The sequence below is a fragment of the Bidens hawaiensis genome, unplaced genomic scaffold, assembly GCF_021521415.1.
Source record: "Bidens hawaiensis isolate Kalapana, Puna unplaced genomic scaffold, B.hawaiensis_p1.1 tig00029907_1, whole genome shotgun sequence".
NCBI lineage: Eukaryota > Viridiplantae > Streptophyta > Magnoliopsida > Asterales > Asteraceae > Bidens > Bidens hawaiensis.
This window is the reverse complement of record NW_027494970.1, coordinates 181,870-202,515: the sequence shown is the minus strand read 5'-3', so window position 1 is coordinate 202,515 and position 20,646 is coordinate 181,870. Positions and strand designations below refer to the sequence as shown.

Genomic DNA, 20,646 nt, shown 5'->3' with positions numbered 1-20,646 from the left:
CCCCCTGTTGAAAGAAATTTCGTCCCAAAATTTAATTCATACCTCCGGTGTTTTCTGATGATTTGTCGGCTTTTGCGGTTTTCGGTGCTTGGTCAACCCTTTGAAAAGGTGAGGATACTTTTTCATCATTTGATCCTCGTGTTCCAACGTGAACTCTGGTCCACGTCTCGAGTTCCAACGAACTTTAACGATGGAAATCTTGCTGTGTTTGAGTGTTTTGGTTTCCCAATCCATGACTTCGACTGGTTCTTGGATAACGCATAACAGTTCATCAACTTGCAATTCGCCCAAAGGAACTGCTAGTGTTTCGTCAGAAAGGCATTTCTTCAAGTTGGATATATCAAAAACATTATGTATGCAACTGAGTTCTGCTGGTAAATCCAATCGGTACGCTACCGGACCAATACGTTCGGTTATTCGAAATGGGCCAACGTATCGTGGATTGAGTTTGTTTCGCTTCCCAAAAGGAACTACATGTCACACCCCAACCTACGACGGAACATACCAGGGCGCGACATTGATTGTATCATAGCTCAGAATACACTAAGTAAAAACACGTGTCAATATCTAAATTATTCATTCATATATCAAAATTAAAAAGCACAAATATTGTCTCAAAAAGAATACCGTTACAATTAAATATTCAAAACGTAAATAACTTAAAATCGTCAAAGCAACCTAAGGTCTCATCTAACTTTCAATACTTGATTCATCCGATAAAGCTACCTGCGTCATGCGTGAAAATATATATTTTTGTCAACATAAAGTTGAGAAAGTAAACAACGGTTTTTGAGTATATATAATAATAAAAGACAATACCATGAGGCAATTGTAAATCACTACAACTAGTATAGCAATAATTAAAAGTTGGCTTTTCAACCGAATCCTATTGATAACGGTCTACTCTGACGGCGTATGATCATACTAATGAGGATGAGATACCAACCACCACAACAAAAGGTAAACACATTGTCACATTCACACGAATCAATTAATCGAGCAATTTCAATAACGCATATATTGGAATCGTAGTGTAAATCAATAATAAATTTGGTTGTGAACGCATAACGCCCCCGAAATTATACAGCAGTAAAAAGGGGGATGTGAATTTACTTACCTTATAGAGTACGATAAACGAGAATGAGATAATAAAAAAAAGGCTTCGACGGAAACGATCAAACTCCTAGAGGTTTGCCGATAATTATTCCAAGTTGTTAATGATAAAGTGAGTTAAATATAGTCATAACGAAATGTTAAGATTTATGACGGGTTTTGAGATTCGATATGGTTTTGTGTAACATTAAAATACACTTTCGTTAATTATAAGGGTTATTATTATATTTATTAATGTTATTGTTGTTGATGTTATTATTGCTATTATTATTTTTATTATTATTATTATTATTATTATTATTATTATTATTATTATTATTATTGTTTTGGACAAAAATCAGCTAAGGATCAAGTATCCAAATCTGTTATGTGAGGTAAGGTGCTAACTTGATAGTAACAAGTGTATAAGCGTGATATCGGTGAACACAATGGTTTGATCACGAGGGAAAAAGCCCTTTATCACGATAATCTTACTTCGGTCAAAACTTATCGAGGTAATCGTTGGTAAAATAACTCCGGTCAAGTATTAATAGGATAATCTTTGGTCGAAGCACTTTAGTCAATAATCAAAAAGGTAACCTTTGGTCGATGAGTATATGGTTATCGTGGTCTCCGGCACAAAAAAACCCCGGACGGTGAAAACTATCACCGTCGAGTTTATTAATGAACAATAAGTGATTACAAGTGTTTATGGAGTATATGATCGAGATTACAAAGAAAGCTAGTGTAGAGAGAGTGTTTAGTTCTGCTCTAGTGTGTGTAAGTACATGTGTTTTTTTTTCTACTTGGTCGTATCTCATTTAAATAAGATAATAACAATAACGATCTTTCCTATTTATCTGGAAGTCTTCCACCTAGCCGCTCCACGACCTTTGACTACGTGCCAATAGCCACCCATTAGCAAAATAAGCGGAAGAATGAGTCACACAGCCGTTGTTGATATTTAAACATCAATCTTCTAGAGAGTTCGTCCATAATCAGCTATGTTGAATTAGGATCCTGGATCCACGTTCCAACTATAGGATGTCCCGTGAGGATAACTCGTACAATTACATTTTAAAGTTGCTATACCTGTTTAACACATCACCATACTAAACACAATCATTAGTAAACAAATAATACCGAGGATCGTCGATCCTTTATATCCTGACGTATATTTCAAGAATAAACTATCCATAAGACAGTCAACTGATAAAGGATCCTCAGTATAAAAATCGTGGCCTAACAATTGCCCCTAAAATGGCGGGTGAAAGTGGAACACAACTGTCATTTTGAAATTCAAAACCCTGCAAAATAGAAGATGATTAGACGTGTGTCAGGCGGTCGATATCCACAAACCATAATTACGTGTCGCCTATATATGTGATAATTATAATCCTTTTATAATCACACATCTAAGTGTCTCTCAGGTACCCTTCTATCTTATTTTCTTCATCTTCATTCGATATGTTGTCTGTCTCTACATCTTCTTCCTCCTCTTTTTTCCTTCATGATGAACTTTATTCACAAAATATCCTTCAATCAACTTCTTCCAAAGTCTGTAAATTCACAGACTCGGAAATTGATGAAATTCGATCATGTTTTCCAATCAACACAGTTTTCCGACCCTTCGATTCCACAGCACGTAGCGACAGCATCTCAAAAACCTGGGTTTGCTTTCCGGCCCAACCGTTTCTCGTAGGTTATAAGTATCCTTTCCCCAATTTTACTCAAAGGTTCTTCAACTTGGTAGGAATTTTTTATATTCAGGCCATGCCAATGTTGCGGAGAGTCCTTCATACCATAGAAAGGATAACCGTGGAGGAGGGAGTCAAGTTTGGCTTAGCGGAATTAGCATATCTGTACAACCTTGTTACCCATGGTTCCAAACGTTTCGTCTTTAAATCGAAACCTAACCAAGAGAACCACATTTTCAAAGTCACCCTTAAGCCCAAACTGGGGACTGCCCCAAAGATACGGATGTTAATTGGGGTCTCGCCCGAACTGGGATTTAGCCCAAACGTGAGATAACGTGAAAACGTTATAAACCGGAGGTATGGTACGTCTACCATAATTCGTAGGATCCTCCATATAGCCGGAGACAACGAAATTGTCAGCCACTAAGCGTGTACTGGTCCCGCTGCCGCGAACTATATGTTGGATAGCGTGCGCAACTGGCGATCATGAGAAAGGTGAAAACCTTTAAACCTTAGACCATGTGTAGTCATAAAGCTCCACTACCAGGGGTTATGCGCCGCGTGGCGCCCAGTCAGAGTTATGGTTTTTACAAAAACAGGCTGTAGTCATAACTCTCCACTACCAGGGGTTATGAGCCACGTGCCGTCCAGTCATTATTAATTTTACATGTTTTTTTAAATACTAAATCATTTAAATAAATTAACATAAAATTAAAAATTACATTAAACTTCCAAATAAAAAATACATTAAACTAAATTAAAAAAAAAATACATCAAATTAAAATAAAAAAACATAAATAATACTAATAAAACTAAAACTCATTTATATTTTTCTAAAATTTTCGCTCGTCGATTGGCGTTTAGAGATTGGACTATCGGGTCATCTTCGGATAGCTCGTTTGATAAAATCTCGATGTCTTTGCCATCTCATTCCTTCGAAGTAGGTCGACGACGTCCAAAGTTACTTGAAGTCGTTGGGTTCCAAGTTGGTGTAAATCTTGGAGTCGAGAGTTCATTAATTGGAATTGGCTTTCCAATTCGGGATTCGAACCCGTTGCCGACGACGAACCGGCCCCTTCCCCTTTCCTTTGCCTTTGGTTCTTCTACCCCCCTGCCGAGGCATGTCAGTAGTATTCACGGGGTCATTATCGCTTAAGTTGAAGTTGCGAGGGTCGGAACGGGGCGTGTCTGGATCAACCGAAGATGATGTTTTAGACTTTTTTTTACGCTGACCACCTTCGGCTTCGGCTTCGGCATCCAACACCATGCCCCATTTTAGGTGATGCCTCAATAGGTCTTTCCAAATGCCAAAGTAGTTGAAGGTCCCGCCGACCTTATGTTGAAACTCAACCAACGCGTTATCCATGACTTCTGCGTCCGAGACACCGTTACTCCTAGTTCGATTCATCCGAGAGAAAACCGTATGGAAAGCCATGCATTAGGTTTTTATGTCTCCCCATTTCGACAGTAACGAATCTTTTTCTCGACGCGAGTCCCCGCCAAGGCTGTGAAACCTCTCTATAATTTTGTGCCAAAATACCCCCGTTTTTTGATAGTTCACTAAAAAAATAAAAAACATTACAAGTTTAATGTTTGTTATAAGAAATTTAAAAAAATATATATGCATTTTAAAAACCTACCGCATTTGGCATCTTCCGATATTTGGCACAAAGCACGAGCACATAGTACGCACTCGTCGATACTCCACGTTATCACCGTCTTTTTAACCCGTGGTTCACCGGCTGGCTTCTTTGCGTGTTTTCTCGAACGTCCGCGTTGGCTCGAACCGCCCTCGGGTTGTGTCTCCGGCACGAACTCGACCTCGGGTTGGGTCTCCGGGGCGGGTTAGGAACCCGAACCCGCAAAAATGTTTGTCATTGGGTTTTGGAAACCGGGTATCGCATTTGGCATAGAGCTTTGCAGAAGTGCAATGTACGCGGCCATTTGCGGGTCATACATTTGCGGGACGGGTACGGTTGGCGTCGGGGCGGTAGATTGGTTCGGTTGTGGATTTTGGTTGCCTTGACGGGCATATTGGCCGAAACCGAGAATATTTTGGTTGTTGTTTGGAAACATTTTGGTAGAAATATTTGTGTAAAAGATATAAATTGGTATAGAAGAAGAAGGAGTGTGTTAAAAAAATGAGTTTGGTTTGTTTATATAGTATAAATATAATTAATATATATATATATATATTTTTAAATCTCAACGGCTCCAAGACCCACCCACCCCAACGGCTAGCTTTTTTGATTTCTGTTCCACCATGCGCGTTTTGTATACAACGCACCAAAAAAAAAATTATCATAACGCAGGGGGGGCGGTGTACCCCCCGCGTTTTCACCCAAAACGCTAGCCACAACGCTAGCAGTACACATGGTCTTAGGGGATATGACCATCGGGGGTCATATCCAAACGTGGGCTAGGCCAAGGGAAATAGTAAAGTACCTTAAATGCAAAGGAGAGGTGGCCAACCTCTTGAACATCAAATGAATCATTACAATCCTGCATGGTTACTCAAAACTTGGAAAAGATAAAGTGTTAAGAATATATTATCCTTAAATTAATAATAATTCAAAAGGAATAACAGATCAGAAAGATGTTACCGATTTAAGGGTCCTAGATCCTTTTTCCGGATAATATATCCTCTCAGGATAGTGGACCCTGATCAGAAAAAATATTTCTTGAGGTGAATGGCATTCCATGCTCTTGGTAACCTGTTGCCTTCCATTGCGAGCAAATGATATGCCCCCTTTCCTGCTTCCGACTCAATTTGATAAGGTCCTTCCCATTTGGGCGCTAGCTTCCCATCAGCCGGATTTGTTGTGTTTTGGAAGGCTTTCCTCAATACTAGATCTCCTTCTTGAAATCTTCTGATTTTGATATTTTTGTTATATGTCCCAGCTACCCTTTGTTGATAAGCTGCCATTCTGATTTTTGTTAGATCTCTGAGTTCTTCTATAGTATCCAATTCTTCAAGAAGGATTTCTTCATTGGCTTCAGGATCACGGATGCTAGTTCTCGCAGTAGGAACCACCATTTCTGTGGGAATCACTGCTTCTGATCCAAACACCAAAGAGAAGGGTGTCTGGCCTGTCGCATTTTTGGGTGTAGTTATGTCTGCCCAGAGAACATAAGGAAGTTCTTCAGCCCATTTTCCCTTCTTGGATCTTAGCTTATTCTTTAGATTGTTGATGATGATCTTGTTGCTAGACTCTGCTTGACCATTGGGTTGAGGATGAACCGGAGTCGAAGTAATCATTTTGATGCCCCAACTGTCACAAAAGTTAGTGGTTCTCTTCCCGATAAACTGGGAACCATTGTCACAAACAATTTCAGCGGGAATACCAAATCTAGTTATAATATTTCGTTTAATAAAAGATATTACTCCCCTTTCTCGGACTTGTACAAATGCTTCTGCCTCAATCCATTTGGAGAAGTAGTCAGTCATAGCAAGCATAAAGACTTTTCCACCTGGTGCTTTTGGCAGTTTGCCTACAATATCCATACCCCATTTCATGAAAGGCCATGAGGAGGATATAGGATATAGAGGCTCCGCTGGTTGATGAAGGATGTTCGCGTGTCTTTGGCAAGCATCACACTTTTTTAAATACTCCACTGCATCCTTCTTCATTGTTGGCCAGAAGTATCCAGTTCTGAGTATCCTGGAAAATAAAGCTCTTCCACCTGTGTGATTGCCGCAATCTCCTTCGTGAAAATCCTTAAGTACTTCTTGGATCTCAGGATCCTCGATGCATCTCAGATATGGACCTGCAAGAGATTTTCTATATACCATATTATCTAATAAAATATATTGGGATACCTTGAGCTTGAAGGACTTGGGATTTTCTGTGGCTGGAATTTCTCCAGTCTGAATATAGTTCTTGATAGGATGGATCCATGATCCTTTGTTATTTGAGGATAAAGGATCCCAGAGCACGATTTCTTTATCTTTTGTTATCTCCCCAAATTCTTGTTCTCCTATTGCTGGCGCGAGAATGTGGATTATTGGGATTTTCAAATCCTCATGAATCTTCAGAGATGAGGCTAAGTTTGCTAAAGCATCTGCCCCAGTATTTTCTTCCCTCGGTACCTGTGTAATACTAAATATTTCGAAGGATTTCGATAATTCCTTCACAACATCTAAATATTTCATAAGTTTCTCACCTTTAACAGCATACGAGCCGTTAAAGTGGTTAGTTATCAATAAAGAATCTACATAAACTTGAGGATACCTGATCCTCATGCTTTTTGCTAATTGCAAACCTGCGATTAAAGCCTCGTACTCTGCTTCATTGTTTGTTGCCTGGAACTCACAAGCTATGGACTGGGGTAATATATCCCCCTATGGCGATTTCAGTAGGATCCCTAATTCTGTTCCTCTCACGTTGGATGCTCCATATGTGAAGAGTATCCAAGGATCCTTGGTCTTTTCCAGTTGTTGGACTTCCAAGTCAACTTCTTTTTGTAGATCACTAGTGAAATCAGTCACAAAGTCCGCTAGTTCTTGAGACTTGATTGCTGTTCTTGGCTCGTATTAGTTATCATATGCACTTAACTTTACAGCCCACTTAGCCATTCTACCTGATAACTCTGGTTTTCTAAGAACATTCTTTACAGGATAGTTAGTTCTCAAAATAATAGGGTGAGTTTCAAAACAATGTCTCAGTTTAGTAGAAGCCATAAGAAGTGCAAGAATTAGCTTTTCTAAATGAGAGTACCTGGACTCCGCATCTAAAAGACTTTTACTTACATAGTATACAGGATGTTGTTCACCTTCATGATCTTTTACCAAGACTTCACTTACTGCACTTCCTGACACAGCAAGATATAGATACAAGGATTCTCCATCCACAGGCTTCATCAGAGCTGGAGCCGAGAGTAATCCTTCAGGGCTGTAAGCGCAGCTTCATGTTTTTTAGTCCACTCAAACTTCTTGTTCTTTCTAAGGATATCATAGTAGTCTTTGCACTTCTCGGAGGATCTTGAGACGAACCTATTCAAGGCTGCTATTCTTCCGGTGAGTCTCTGGACATCTTTGGCATTCGCAGGAGACTTGAGATTGACAATGGCTTCAATCTGCTCCGGGCTTGCTTCAATTCCTCTTTTTGTGACCATATATCCCAGAAACTTTCCGGCCTTAACACCGAAGTGGCATTTGGATGGATTTAGTTTCATGTTATAATGGTCAAGGATATTGAATGCTTCCTCAAGGTCTCTAAGGTGATCCTCTGCCTTCTTCGACTTCCCCACCATATCATCTATGTATACCTCCATAGTCTTGCCCAATTGGTCCTTGAACATCATGTTGACTAGTCTTTGGTACATCGCTCCTGCATTTCTTAGTCCGAACGGCATAGCAGTATAACAATATAATGTCGGTTGGAGTCATGAACGTTGTATCCTCTTGATTAGATGGTTCCATCTGAATTTGTTGGAATCCAGAGGAAGCATCCATAAAGGTGAGCTTTTCATGTCCAGCCGTTGCATCCACCATGGCATCTATATGTGGTAACGGGAAAGGATCCTAGGGGCATGCCTTGTTTAAATCCGTGAAATCAACACACACCCTCCACTTTCCATTTTTTTTAAACAACAACCACATTAGCCAGCCATTGAGGATATTGAACCTCTCTGATCATACCGGCCTTAAGAAGTTTTTCAACTTCTTCTTGTATGATCTTGTTCCTTTCAGGAGCGAATTTCCTTCGCTTCTGATGGACGGGTTTTACAGATAAATCAAGGCCGAGCTTATGAGTGATTACCTCTTTTGAAATACCTGTCATGTCGGAGTGTTTGAAGGCAAAAGTAGATCTTCTTCGCCCTAAGAAGGATATTATATCCTCCTCGATTTTGCTGGGGATACTGGATCCTAGGAACACTTTTATCTCTAGATCTTCGGGGTCCAATGATACTTTTTTGAGGTCTTTCTCCCGAGCTTCCAGCACGTTCCTAGGATGTTGCTGTAGTTGCTATGCTATAGTTTGCTTGGCTGCTGGTTTCATCGATGACGAATAATAGTTCATAGCCTCCGCTTGGTCACCCACTATCTTCACAACTCCCCAAGGAGTAGGTAGCTTGATGCATTGGTGATAAGTTGAAGCTACGGCCTTCATTCCATGGAGCCAAGGCCTACCTAAAATAACATTGCAACAGGAAAGGTTATCTATGACACAAAATTTTTGGTATGAATTTAACCCTTCGATATAAATTGGGAGGTTGATGTCCCCCAATGTCTTCTTGGTTTCGCCACTGAAACCGACTAGCATCGATGTTCTAGGGATGATTTCTGAATCCGTGATATTCATCTTTTTGAGGACGTCATGCTGGATAATGTTGACTGAGCTGCCCCCGTCCACCTAGATCCTGCGTACATAATGGTTAGAGATAAATTAAGTAATAATCAAACCGTCATGATGAGGATCCTGAATGTTTAGCTTGTCTTCCTCATCAAAGAAGATTCTCTTGTCTGTTGTTAATATGGTTGACACTATTGCATGATCTCCGTTATCCATCTTGATCTCCTTGGCGAATCTTTTTGCTGCGGAGAAAGAAGTTCCATATATGTCTGAACCTCCCGAGATGAAATTAACTGCTGGCACATCTAGCTTGTTTTGTTGAGGATCCTGGATCCTTGAATTGAAAAAGACTCTCTGATCAGTCACACGAGTAGTGGGGATGAGTGGTCTTCTCTCATTGTCCAGCTCGAATTCCTCTATGGGGCTTTCTTCAATGGCGCAAGAGTCTCTAAATAATTCGTAGTCTCTGGAGACAAAGTTGATCACATGGGCATCTGGCGGCGGTGGTGTTGCTTTCTGTGGAAGATCTTCAGGATCCTGGGTCTTGGATTTCTTTCTTCCCAAGAGTTCTTTAAAGTGACCCTTGCTCAGGAGGTACCCAATTTCTTTCCTTAAGCCGATACACTCGTATGTCGCGTGGCCAAAATCTTCGTGGAAGGCGCACTACTTAGACTTGTCCTTGAAGCCGACAACTCTCTCATTCTTTCTGGGCCACCTTGCTTTTTCTCCCAGATCCTTCATGGCACAAATCAAGCCATGAGTATCTACAGAGAAACAATAGTCGGAGATGCAAGGATAGTCTTCATCGTCATCTCCTTCTTCAACTGCCCGTACGTTCTGATTGTTGAAATTGGCGTATGGCTTCGAATTGTTGTTCCTATTCCAGGATCCTTTATTCTTCTTAGGAGTTTCTTGTTTCGTTTGTCCCCCGAGACGATCTTGGATCTTTTTATCTTCTTCCAAGCGGATGTACCTTAATGCCCTGCTTCTGACTTCATCTAATGTCCTGCACGGAGTCATCACTAAATCATCAAAAAAAGGGGAGCTCTTTTGAATTCCCATCTTGAATGCTTCAACAGCAGTAGTCATATCAAGGTTTGGGATTTCTAGAGCTTCCTTGCCGAACCTGGTAACGAAATCCCTAATGGATTCATCACTAGGCTGGATAACACGATATAAATCACTGGTTAACCTCTCAAATTTCCGACTACAGGAAAATTGAGTGTTAAACAAATTAACTAAATGAGAGAAAGATGTAACCGAGAAAGGGGGGAGGCTTAGCAGCCATTTTAGTGCATCTCCCGTCAGTGTGGCTCCAAATCCTTTACAAAGGCAAGCCTCTTTGAGTCTTTCAGGAATAGGATTAATCTTTATCCTTTCCTTATATTGGGCAACATGTTCCTCAGGATCGGTGCTCCCATCATATGTCTTCATGTTGGGAGTTTGGAACCGCTTCGGAATTTCAGCATCACATATGGGCGGAGCGAATCTGGATAACTTGTGACTTCCCTCTGGTATCTCAGGAATTGGACGTATCACCCCCGGGACACTGGATATCATATCCTTTAGCTTTTGTAACTCCCTGGGCATGGCCTGGTTGATGCCTGAATCCTGCATGGGAACATGGTTAGAATCTAAAGATATAGGATCATACTAGTTACCTCTCTGCTGGGTGGAGTTTGGTATTCCAGACGAGTATCTGGGAAAAGAGGAGTCAACAATTGGAGTGGGTCCTCCAGAAGCAATGGTCTGCATGGGGATTATATCCCCATCATGGACTTTGGAAGATCGTAGGTGCTAGACTCCTGAGGATCTTTGATTCTGAAAGAAGGACCTTTGAGGTTGAGAATTATAGGACCCTTGAACATATAACCCAGAGGACCCTGGTGGAATGACCGACGACCCCTGCTGAAATTGCGAGGATCCTTGAGCGTATTGACCCACGGACCCTTGTTGAAGGATATGTGATCCTGACTGAAAGAGTGAGGATCCTTGAGCCTACTGACTCATGGATCCCTGTTGAAGGATGGATGATCCTGGCTGAAAGGTTGAGGATCCTTGAGCCTGCTGACCCATGGACCCTTGATGCAGGATAGAGGATCCTGGCTGAAACACTGAGGATCCTTGAACCTGTTGACCCATGGACCCCGGTTGCAGGATAGGGGATCCTGGCTGAAACAGTGAAGATCCCTGCGAAGGCTGAGCCATGGATCCTGGACCACCAAGGGAGTGAGATCTTCTGCTGGCCTCTTATTCTTCCTGAGATCTTCTATCTCACGAAGGATCCTTTGGTTGGTCTTGTCCTGCTGCTCCATATATGCTTTAACCTGCGAAAACATAGATGAAACATCACTGTCAGTATTAACCACCAGGGCAGCAGCAGCTGTTTTCGAGCTCTGGAAGACTGGTAGTTGCATCCTGCTTCCAGCAGCAGCAGTTCGTTGTGCTCCCGTGATTGGCGGAGGCATCGGTGGCAAGGTCCTTGATGAGAGAGAAACCGATGATGGCATGGTTGATGACACAGAGGTTGATTGAGAGGCCATTGCGAGTGTTTAGGGTATGGAAAAATGAAGGTTGATGAGAATAATATGGATTATAGCACCAATTGCCCCACGGTGGGCGCCAAATTGTTTTGGACAAAAATCAGCTAAGGATCAAGTATCCAAATCTGTTATGTGAGGTAAGGTGCTAACTTGATAGTAACAAGTGTATAAGCGTGATATCGGTGAACACAATGGTTTGATCGCGAGGGAAAAAGCCCTTAATCACGATAGTCTTACTTCGGTCAAAACTTATCGAGGTAATCGTTGGTAAAATAACTCCGGTCAAGGATTAATAGGATAATGTTTGGTCGAAGCACTTTAGTCAAAGATCAACAAAGTAACCTTTGGTCGATGAGTATATGGTTATCGTGGTCTCCGGCACAAAAACCCCCAGACGGTGAAAACTATCACCGTCGAGTTTATTAATGAACAATAAGTGATTACAAGTGTTTATGGAGTATATGATCGAGATTACAAAGAAAGCTAGTGTAGAGAGAGTGTTTAGTTCTGCTCTAGTGTGTGTAAGTACATGTGTTTTTTTCCTACTCGATCGTATCTCATTTAAATAAGATAATAACCATAACGATCTTTCCTATTTATCCGGAAGTCTTCCACCTAGCCGCTCCACGACCTTTGACCACGTGCCAATAGCCACCCATTAGCGAAATAAGCGGAAGAATGAGTCACATAGCCGTTGTTGATATTTAAACATCAATCTTCTAGAGAGTTCGTCCATAATCAGCTATGTTGAATTAGGATCCTGGATCCACGTTCCAACTATAGGATGTCTCGTGAGGATAACTCGTACAAGTACATTTTAAAGTTGCTATACCTGTCTAACACATCACCATACTAAACACAATCATTAGTAAACAAATAATACCGAGGATCGTCGATCCTTTATATCCTGATGTATATTTCAAGAATAAACTATCCATAAGACAGTCAAGGATAAAGGATCCTCAGTATAAAAATCGTGGCCTAACAATTATTATTATTATTATTGATATTAATAAAATAAATATTATATACAATAACATATTAATGGAAAGATACGAGATAAAATAGTTTGAGCGTGGATAAGATAACAATACGACTCATTTAAGCGATTGATAAAAAAGAATTTATTGCTATATTATTTATTATATGTACGACATATATAATATATATATATATATATATATATATATATATATATATATATATATATATATATATATATATATATAGGGGTGAGATTTAGAGAGAACTCTTTTTAAAGAGAGAATTAGAGAACTAATAAAGAATTATTTTTAACTATTTTTAAAAAATTATTTTATGATTTTTTTTCTTTCCTCCTTCTAATAAGATGATATTGTTCCTAAAAAAATAAAAAAAATAAAAAAAAAACAAAAAAAAAAAACCGTCGATGTAATGCGTATGTGCATTAATGTGTATTTTATATATAAAATAGTGTTTTATTGCATATAATACAACACAAATACATTATCTAATACACACTATTGAATGTATGCAAATACAACACTAAAAATTATATGCAAAACACATTATTGCATATATGTAATACAACATGACTAATGCACATATGCACTATATCGATTTTTTTTTTAATTTTTGTATATAATATAACACTATTGCAAATATACAATACAAACAACTATATATATGCTATTCAACACTATTTCAAATATCAAAATTCACATTATTGCACATATATGCATTATAAAAAAAGTCGATGATATTGCATATATGCATTACAAAGTTAATTTTTTTTTTCATTTTTATATTTTTTTGTGATGAAGAATAACAACATATAAGAAGGATGAAAGAAAAAAAATTTAAAAAATATTTTTTCTAATTAAGTTAAAAACACTTCATTATTAGTTCTTTAGTTCTCTCTATAAAATGGAGTTCTCTCAGGATCCTCTCCCTATATATATATGTATATACCTATATGTGTATATATATATATATATATATGTATCTATACTATATTAAAATACATGTAGAAAAGACAAAAAAGTAATTTTACATAAAACTCTTTAATGCATCATGTACAACTCAATCACCATGTTTTCATTTCCCCCCTCTTTTATCTTCTGAGCTCTAATTCAAAATTCAAAATATGTTTCCTTTTAATATGACATACATTATCTTGTATTGTAGTGAGAAAGGGATAGATGCCATAGAGAGAGAAAATAGTAAATCTGAGAAGAGAGAGAGACATGAGCCAGGTTAGTTTTGTATTACGTTTTCTTTACTTGTCTGTTTACTTTTGTCTCCTAAATCAACAGTCATCCTCCACATTCATGGGTTTTCCAGATTAGAAGTTCGAGGATGGGTAGAGAAGAGAACGAAAAGTGTTTAAAGCTACGGTTGCTTTTAGTTGATTATATGTATTTGTGTGTTCACAGGTTGGGGAAGATGTGGGATTTGCAGATGAATTCAGAAACATTGGGTTTTAAACACGACCCCTTTTTGTGAACAGGTACTTTCAAACAAAAGTCTCACAAGTTGACTTTTAAGCTACACAATTTTAACTTAAAACATTTTTATTACTTAAGAATTTTGACCAGTTTTAAGCAACAAAGTTGACTTTTATGTTAATTTACAACAGGGAATTGTTGGATTTGCTATTGGTCTTGCATAAATGGTAAATTTTTTAATCATTTTTGCATATAATTGTAGTCATGGCTTATTATCATCTTTACTTTTTTCCATGTAGTCACTTAAAACAAGATCTGGCTTTTGAGAAATTCTTTGTAATTAAATAAAAAAAATTTCTACCCGGTTTCAAATGTTGTTGCTGTTAAGTAAGTCATCATTTTCTTTTTGTCTAAAATTTATAGAATTTTGATTGGCTATGTGATTTACATAACATGTTATCTTTTCTACTAAATTTCTTAAATGGTCATATACTTATTAGAAATATTTTCTAGACTAAATATACATTTTATGACATTATAGATTGTGAAGTAGAGTGGATGAGTTACATTGTAGTTTAAAAATAATTGGTAAAATTTGTGCAGTTTTTACTTTCACAATGAAAGCTGTTTTATTCTTATTATGTGTGTGTTAAAGTAAATTGATGTAGCCACAAGTGTCAATTTAAATTAGGTAAAATGTTTTGGCGTAAAGGAAATTTGGAGAGAGATGGATATTGAGGTTGTAGATTGTCACTGTTGTTTAATACTTACCAGAAGTGCATAGATAAGTAGGCTGCAGTTTGAAATCAATTAGGTGTGTTATTTTTAAGTTCATATTGAAATGGATGGAGTCATGTCAACCAGCTACAATCCTTACTGAATTAGACGATTTAGGATGTTGTATGCATGCAAAATATACTCTGAACATGTTTTGGACAGCCCTGCTAAGCTAAATAGAATTAGACAAGTTTGATCTTTTTGAGATAAAACGCAACCCAATAAACGTTTCAAGTGAGACGTTTGTATCAAGTATATCATGTTCTTTATTTCTAAAAATCCATATGAACATTTTTGTAGAAAACATACGATCGCGCTATTGCAATACAGACAAAAAGAACAACGGTTTTGGGAGATTAAGTGGCTAGAGCACCTTACACTAACAATAATTTTGAAGGTGATGTGTAATTATTTTGTTTTGTTTCAGCCACTCATAATCATATTTATATTTTATAAGCCACTGGCAGTTGTTTAACCACACAATCACTTCCAATATAATCATATTTATATTTTATAATCCATTGGCAGTTGTTTAAATAGATATAGGATACTAATTTTTTACTTTTTGTTTAATTGTCGGGTTAATGGCAAGTAGATATGATACATTTTCCAGATTTATATATAAACTTTGTTTTGATGTACGCCTTAAACCGTTCTTGAACATGTTGTTTGGATGTTCTTAGGTGTACACTAGCGTATGGATGTGGAATTACATTGCTGCTCAAAACGGATTGATATGGCATTTCGCTGGATTTTGTATGTTGAAGGTACAGATCAACATCGGGATAGGCTCCAAATTTTCAGGTTGCGCATATAATTATGTCTGCCTCTCTTAACAAAGGTATTTGTAGTTACACGATGTGAACAGATTAGCAGATTCAGTGAGTTTCAAATTAAACATATTTGAAAAATTCAGAATCTGCATGTTATAACAAATCAAGAGCATATTAGGAGTTCTAGAAATTTCTAATTTCAGGTTATACCGGTGTCTAACATCTCATTCGGGTCGAATGCTACTTTTTTGGTCAGGTTTAATGTTTTTGTAAAATGGATAAATGGATACATTATTTCTGGGTTGGAATTTGCAGAAAGTGTTGTTTTGGATTATTTTTGGCTGTTAGAAAACAGGTGAGAACCATTGAACCAGTATACGCAGCTAAACACATATTTTGTTAACGGGTCATAAAGTTAATTCAGTTTAAATTCGTCAGTGAACTGTCAGGTTTTAAATCCAGGGGTAATTTAGTAAAAACAACACATTACAGATTTGTTGCAACGGCTCACCAGGAAAAACTATTCTGGGTTGAAAACCACATTTTGTTTAACTGAATTCTAATCATAGCCACAAGGTTCGCTCAAAGTGTCGCGTTTTTCGATCTGGATCGTTCGTACCAAAACGCGGTACGAACACGATCCCGGTTCGCTCTGGTTCGCGATTCCAATCTTGAAATTGGCTTTCCCGATATTCGTTTCAACTGGTTCGGATGCTCTCTGGATCATGAACAGGGTCAATTCAAAACACGATCCAACTCCATGGGAGCATTATACTAATTCTTGTTTTCTTTTTTACTTCTTAATTCTCTTTATGTTGTGGGTATTTTGTATTTTGTGAACCCATCCTTTTTGATAGTGCAAGTTTGTGATGGCTGCACTGAATAAGTCCTCACAAGTCTGTTCTTCCATGATACTAATTCTTGTTTTTTTTACTTATTAATTCTCTTTTTCCTTGTAGTTGACTTCATTCCGGGTCTGATCCGACAAGCGCGGCCCTATCTTGATCGGATTATTAAATTCAATCTGGGTCGTCGGCATCAAACAAAGGTTATATTCATACCCAAAAACTAATATTAGATTCATATTATTTATTCCTATTATTGTCTATATTGCTATATCTATTTAGATTCTCAAATTATTATGGATGTGTATGTATGTCAGTATGTGTTATAACTAGAATTGATCATCTTGCCCTTGTTACTTAACACAAATTTTATATCAGAAATTGGTAATTTTAAATCATTTTAGACCGCATATTAATAATGTAATAATATGTGACATTGTGCCAAACCTACTACTTATATAACCTTTTTTCCTGCGTAAATATGTGAAAGTTGGGTTTCTTCTATTTCCTTTAGTAACATAACACATAATTCCCCAAATGCCCTTGAGTAGCAAAGTTTTAAATTTTGTGAATGAACAACTCCCAAATAAGTTAGAAGTAATAAGTCGGTATGTCTCAGTTGTTCAAACCTTTTGAAGCAAACCACAAGTATAATTTGTTATCTTTTGCAGCAAGAGAAACAGTTTTGTTGACCTTTTGTGAGTCAACCAAAGTAGCATATATGATTTTTGAAAATAAAAGGTCAAGCACGTCCATTAGTTTTTTATCAGTCCCATGTTTCAGTAGTTTTATTTTATAACATATGTTCATTATAAAAGAAACTAGAGAAAAAAAATACATAGTTGGGGTCGAAGTGTCATGTTGACTTTCAGTTGTCAAATTTGTAACATTACCCTTATTGTTTTAATTTGTTTCAAACAAGTTCTTTTTCATAATATTACACCTTTAAAAAAATTTAAACATATAGTTGTGATACTATTTTATATTTGTAATATCATTTAAGTAGGATGCATTAAGGCCAGATCGATCCTCTTCAAAACATGTTGGACTCCTAAAGGTTTTATGTTTCATTAGTTTTTTATCAATATTTTCTTATCACGTTTGGTTATATGACAGTTTTAATCTTAGGCTTTGGAAGAAGTTTGAAAAATCAAGCCAAAAAGTAACGTGTTTTATAAGTTTGGAGTGGATGGAGTTAAAGCATAATAATAATTGGTTATCTGTGTTTAATAAAGGTATGATGCATCTTGGATAATGAGAAAGTGAATAGAGGTCTCATAAAGTTAATGGAAACTCAAGGTCTTAGTGTGCGACTAAGTTATGATAGCCTTTGGGTTTTGATAAATGTATAGAATTTAAATGTATTAATAGAATCTCAATTGTTTTAGATAAATGTTGAAATCATAGATTTGGGTAATGCTTGATAGTATTGATGTGCAATTTGGCGGCGTTAATGCGTTATTATTCTTTGTGGTCTTGTATCATCATGTTTAAACTTTATATATTTAATAAAATTTTTTCGAGATCAATTAAAACAAAGATTTAAATTTCAGTAATTTAGCTAAATCGTTCATAAGTTTGCTTACATATATTTTCCAAATTGTGTTGTCTTTCAAATAACAAAGTATATAGTATATGTATTATATTTTTGATAAAGCTAACGTTAAAACAAAAACAAAACGATATTTGTTTTTATTAACTCCTAAGTTAGCCTAAAGATGTTCTCATAATATTCTAACAGACATACTGCACAACATATCATGACGGAATTGATAAACTAATAAAAAAACAAGTATCGTCTTCCGCCGCATCGCGCGGGTTTCTCACTAGTATGTATATATGTATATATGTATGTTACATAATTAATAAAAGTCCGATGACACGAAAAGAAAACATTAAATCCGGAGTTTGCTTTATAAAGAAAAAGCATATTTAATGATATATACATGTATTAATATCAAAATCTTTGATTAAAGGTAAATAAAAACAATAATAACAATTTAAAACTTCAAAACCGGGTTCTAGGGGACTCGAAGGTTCGGTTTTGCCAAAGTTATATTTATAAAATTTATTAAGCAATAATAATAATAAAAAATCAATAAAGAAAAGGTTAATATGAAAAAATATCAACAAAAACGGGTCCGGGGGTTGTGAACCCGCGCCCTGGACCATTTCAGAGTTTTAAATGGATACGCACCAGCCATCAGGCTGGTGCTTTAGGTTGTGAAGGGTTTAGTCTGCAACATATTAAATATACACTCAAAAAGAAAATCCCCAAAATCAAATATGAACCCTAGATCTGAGTTCGTTTGATTTGTTTATAATTGATACAAATTGAGTTAGGGCTTTTGTTTGTTGATTAAAAACGACCAAAAAGCAATGTTTAATTACCGTAAATGATGAAGTAATGAGGGAGAACGTTCGTTTAGGGTTTGCGGCTTTAGTATGACTTCAAATTTGATCTTACTCTGCTTATGCGTTGAAATTATGTTAGGGGTTTGTGTCGGCTGGTGGTAGAGGTGGTGTGTGCAAGTTTAATTGAAATATAATCGAGTATTCATAGTGTTACAAGGTCAAAAGAGCCGCAGTTCGTGTTAATTAGGTTAGCTGTCAATCGTTAATAGTTTGCCATGTTTAAGGTGTCGATAGGATCGGATTAAGGTAAGCTAATGATTTGGTAAGATCAATTTGTCCAAAAATTGAGGAACAAGAAACGTGGGGGGGGGGGGGGGGGGCGTCATGCTCGTCGGTGGTGGTAGAGAGAAAAGAGGGAAAGAATTTGATTTTGTTTATTGCTTATTGGTCCTTGATCTAGGGTGTTGGATGCAAGATTGGATAAGTTGTTAGTTTGGGGTTGATTTTGTACAACTCTCATAGTTATGAATAAAAGAAATAAATAAATACAATAACATATTAACGGAAAGATACGAGATAAAATAGTTTGAGCATGGATATGATAACAATAGAACTCATTTAAGCGATTGATAAAAAAGAATTTATTGCTATAGTATTTATTATATGTACGACATATATATATATATGTATATATGTATGTTACATAATTAATAAAAGTCCGATGACACGAAAATAATACATTAAATCCGGAGTTCGTTTTATGAAGAAAAAGCATATTTAAGTATATATAAATGTATTGATATCAAAATCTTTGATTAAAGGTAAATAAAAACAATAATAACAATTTAAAACTTCAAAACCGGGTTCTAGGGGACTCGAAGGTTCGGTTTTGCCAAAGTTATATTTATAAAATTTATTAAGCAATAATAATAATATAAAATCAATAAAGAAAAGGTTAATATGAAAAAATATCAACAAAAACGGGTCCGGGGGTTGTGAACCCGCACCCTGGACCATTTCAGAGTTTTAAATGGATACGCACCAGCCATCAGGCTGGTGCTTTAGGTTGTGAAGGGTTTAGTCTGCAACATATTTAAATATACACTCAAAAAGAAAATCCCCAAAATCAAATATGAACCCTAGATCTGAGTTCGTTTGATTAGTTTCAAATTGATACAAATTAAGTTAGGGCTTTTGTTTGTTGATTAAAAACGACCAAAAAGCAATGTCTAATTACCGTAAATGATGAAGTAATGAGCGAGAACGTTTGTTTAGGGTTTGCGGCTTTAGTATGACTTCAAATTTGATCTTACGCTGCTTATCCGTTGAAATTATGTTAGGGATTTGTGTCTGCTGGTGGTAGAGGTGGCGTGTGCAAGGTTAATTGAAATATAATCAAGTATATTTAGTGTTACAAGGTCAAAAGAGTCGCGGTCCGTGTTTGTTAGGTTAGCTGTCAATCGTAAATAGTTTACCATGTTTAAGGTGTCGGTAGGATCATTTTAAGGTAAGCTAATGATTTGGTAAGATCAATTTGTTCGAAAATTGAGGAACAAGAAAGGGGGGGGGGGGGTGTCATGGCCGTCGGTGGTGGTAGAGAGAAAAGAGGGAAAGAATATGATTTTGTTTATTGCTTATTTGCCCTTGATCTATGATGTTGGATGCAAGATTGGATAAGTTGTTTGGGGTTTATTTTGTACAACTCTTATAGGTAAGAATAAAAGAAAAAAATAAATACAAACTAAACAAATATGGCACTTTATTGATAAAATACCCGAACCCGGGTCGGGTAATGATTACAAAACCGAGAGGTTCGAAAACCAGAAATGTTACAGCATTCCC

The 20,646-nt window shown here is 37.0% G+C and overlaps 1 long non-coding RNA gene across 1 annotated transcript; it reads left to right on the top strand.

Moving 5' to 3' along the window:
* Positions 1 to 14,042: 14,042 nt before the first annotated feature.
* LOC143579677 (uncharacterized) lies at positions 14,043 to 16,410 on the top strand. Its single transcript, XR_013143505.1, has 3 exons — positions 14,043 to 14,116; positions 15,132 to 15,228; positions 15,515 to 16,410. It is a non-coding gene; the product is annotated as an uncharacterized LOC143579677 (long non-coding RNA).
* Positions 16,411 to 20,646: the final 4,236 nt, after the last annotated feature.